The following is a 3,646-nucleotide window of genomic DNA, read 5'->3' as shown; positions in this document are numbered from 1 at the left end:
GATTTAAAGTTCTTTTTTTTTTTTTTAAGAGGGAGCAATTATTGGAGGTTAAGTGTTTCGTTTATAAGGATAATCCTTGTTTAGTGAGGAGATTTTTATTTTGTATCGTTTGACAAACTCGTCCAAATAAAATTGCTAATAAAATGCATGATTTCATCGAAAATATGATTGTCAAGTGGTATAGAATTTAAAGCTTATATAAGCTAATTCGAGCAACAAGCCTGCTAAGTGCTAAGTAGCAAACAATTTCTTAAAGAAGGAATTCGGAATTTCCAAAAAAAAGGGTCCCTTAAAAAAACTAAACTCGAGGAAAACTTCAAAATCACAAACCATTCCAAAAACTTAAAAATTATAATTTAAGAAACCAATTATTGAATAATAAGGAAACAAACCCTTTTTATTCAGTCAAGTCAGCTAAACTTTTTATACCAAGTTAACAATCCTAATGGACTTTTGATGAAAGGTCGATAGGATAAAAAAAAATTACTCAGTCTTTTCGTAAAACAATGGAAGGCAGATAAAATCTTAATAAAACTTACTTTATAGCTTTCAATGGATAGGTAGATAATAAGAGGACGCAAAAATGCTAATTAAAATCAATTATTCTGAAAATCCTCAAACCAATCGATTGCCTTTTTTAGCATTATGAAGAGTTCTTCTTGTGATTGCCAATAACGGTTGAGTTTTTCTTGAAGAAAAGTTTCCTAAATGGTTTGATTAAATAATTTACATATTCTATTGACTTTTAAAGGAAACAAACAAGTTGAAGTGAAGTGAAGGTGCGTTATAATTGAGAATGATGGTTTTGGGTAGGATTGTGGCATCAACCAGGTGATTATATTAACTATGTAAGAGTTAGCAGTTAGGTATGTATATAAAGACAAAGAATTGATTTATTCCAGATTCATTTTCTGAAATTAACGGTACCTTTAAATAAAAGGGTTTTTTTTTTTATTATTATGAGGAATCAGCGCTACAAGGAAAATATTCGATTATTTTAAAATTTCGAAGTTTTAATCCAATGCAACATAAGACTATTACTTTAGTTCAGAGTTCAGACCTGCTTTGGCTGATTAGGAATATGAAATAAATTGCTACTGTGTAATGTAAAAATATGTACTTAATTGTAAATATCAACTGGGAGTCACTTCACTGTGGATCTCCCTATAACCAACAAAAAAGTAAGTTCGAAGCTAATTTAAATAAATTGCACGACTGGGGTCGCACGTACTTGCTCTTATGCTTAAAGTAACTATAATGTTAAAGCTTTTTATTCAAGAAATTTAAAATTCGATATTTTGAAGAAATTTCATAAGTAGTATAAAAAAATTAAATCTGTTTTTATAATTAATAAAACTCCGTTTTAAAATATCTTAAAAAAAAAAAACAAATATGCCATTTTATTTCTCGTATAAAAAGGTATTTTTAGAAAAAAAATTTTGAAAATTGTAGAAGCCGTTTTTTAAAAAAATAATTTTTTATATATAAAATTTTTTTAACATTTTTCAAAAAAAAAGTTGGTATGCCATTTTGAAGAAATAATTAATTTACACATAAAAATTAAATTTCAAAATTTTTCATTGATCCGTTTTCAAAAAATTGATTTTTCAAAAAAAAATTTTGAAATATTTTTTAAAAAACCAAAAATGCGTTTTTTGAAAATTTTCTAAAATTTTAATATTATCTTTACTTACACACGTTTGTATAAAAATTTTCATTTAAATCGGGTTAATTTTGTACGAGATATTCAGAAACGAAAAAAACCGTTCTATGACAGGTACCGTTAATAACGGTAGAAAAATATTTTTTTTATTTAAAAAGTTGGCCCTTATGTGTAGTATTACACACAAAAATTTTAATCAAAATCGTTAGAGCCGTTTTTGAAAAAAATTAACTTTTCTATTTCCGTTATATGGCAGGTACCGTTAGTTTTGGTCATAAAAAAAAATTTCAATTTCCCCTCTATTGAATCACCAAAAACTGCTAACTACCAAGTTTGAAGAAAATCACTTCTCGTTTAGGCTGCAGTTCCAGATAGAGACAGACGGACAGACAGACAGACAGACAGACAGACAGACAGAATTGCCGGACCCACTTTTTTGGCATTCTCCATCATTGTAATGTCATGTAAAATTGTTATCTCGAGTTCGATTTTTTTTACGAATCCTAAACTTGCCCTATAGTACCTATATCGCAAGTAAAAATTATAAACGGCAATAAGAGTAGTACCAATTTTTAACATCGTATCTTAATGGTTTTTTGCACACTAAAACGATTAAGTATCGGCCGGCCGATCAAAATCATGTCATATGTAAATCATGTCTGTAAGAACACTTACAAAGGAAAAAAAGCCAACTGAGCGATTTATGTCAGGACTTGCAGATGATTAAAGTTCGTCGAGGAGTGAAGTTACCAAATTATAAAAAAGTAGTGTGTTAAGAAGTGTTCTTTTTTAACGAATTTCAAGCAAGTAAGTATATATTTTTTATTTTTCCCGCATAATGTATTATATTTGGAGTAAATTATTATAACATTTGTTTGTAAAAAATGTTTGATTGTTAGTTTTGAATATTTTTGTTTTGTAAAAGTCTTGCATGTTCCTAATAAGGCCCTAAAAATAAGGACTGGGCCTTATTGGGCATACGCAAACTTTGTTTTTCATTTATTGTTTGGTGCCGTGAAATAACGCCGAGCGAAATAACGCCGAATTCCAAAATTCGGCGTTATTTCACTTTACAAAAGCGAAATAACGCCGAATTTCAACATTCGGCCTTATTGCACTTTGTCAAAGTGAAATAACGCCGAGTCCCAACTGAGAAATAAGACCGAATGTTAGAAAAGTCAGCATAAGAGCAGACGCAAGTTAACCGGTATGTTACCCTTTTTCTTATTTTCAAAGGCATATAAGGCCCAAATTTATTTGGGCACAATGGCTCCCATACCAATTTGGGACTTATGTCCATCCCATCGAGGTATAGGTTCCAAAAAAGTCTTGGCTCTTATATGCCTCTTAATTATTCAATAACCTAGATAAGTTTCAAGATGTGATAAAAATGTGGCGCAGGGACATAAGACCCAAGGACATAACGCCCACTCTTTATTTTTGGGAGTTATGTTCCACTTGAGTGGGACGACATTTAATTTAAGAATAATATCCCACTTGAGTGAGACATTAGCCCAACATATTTTTTATTTAACTGGGACATAAGCCCCACACTTCGAAATATAAAATAATTATGTAGAATAACTTTTGTTCTATTTTATTCGCGTTTTGTTTCAGATTCTTTAAATGAAAAAGAAACTTTGAATACAACCAACCTCGCATGATAAGCGCGAGTCATTTGGAAAATTATCTCGCAAATAGGGCGGTCATCACAATACAAAGATAAGAAACGAATAAATCCCACCTGTTTTAATTGCTGGAAGGCAAAGCGAAAAAAAATTTGCTTACATGAGAATCTATTTAATTTTCGGAACCCAAACGCGAAGCGGAAAAAAATTTTGCCCACGGGAGAATCAATTTTGAGGTGTGAAAATAAAAATTCGCGCGAATTTTTATTTTCACACCTCAAAATTGATTCTCCCGTGGGCAAAATTTTTTTCCGCTTCGCGTTTGGGTTCCGAAAATTAAATAGATTCTCATGTA

Source organism: Episyrphus balteatus, chromosome 3 (genome assembly GCF_945859705.1).
Source record: "Episyrphus balteatus chromosome 3, idEpiBalt1.1, whole genome shotgun sequence".
NCBI classification, from domain to species: Eukaryota; Metazoa; Arthropoda; class Insecta; order Diptera; family Syrphidae; genus Episyrphus; species Episyrphus balteatus.
The sequence above is the reverse complement of the archived record's forward strand: the minus strand, read 5'-3'. Positions refer to the sequence as shown.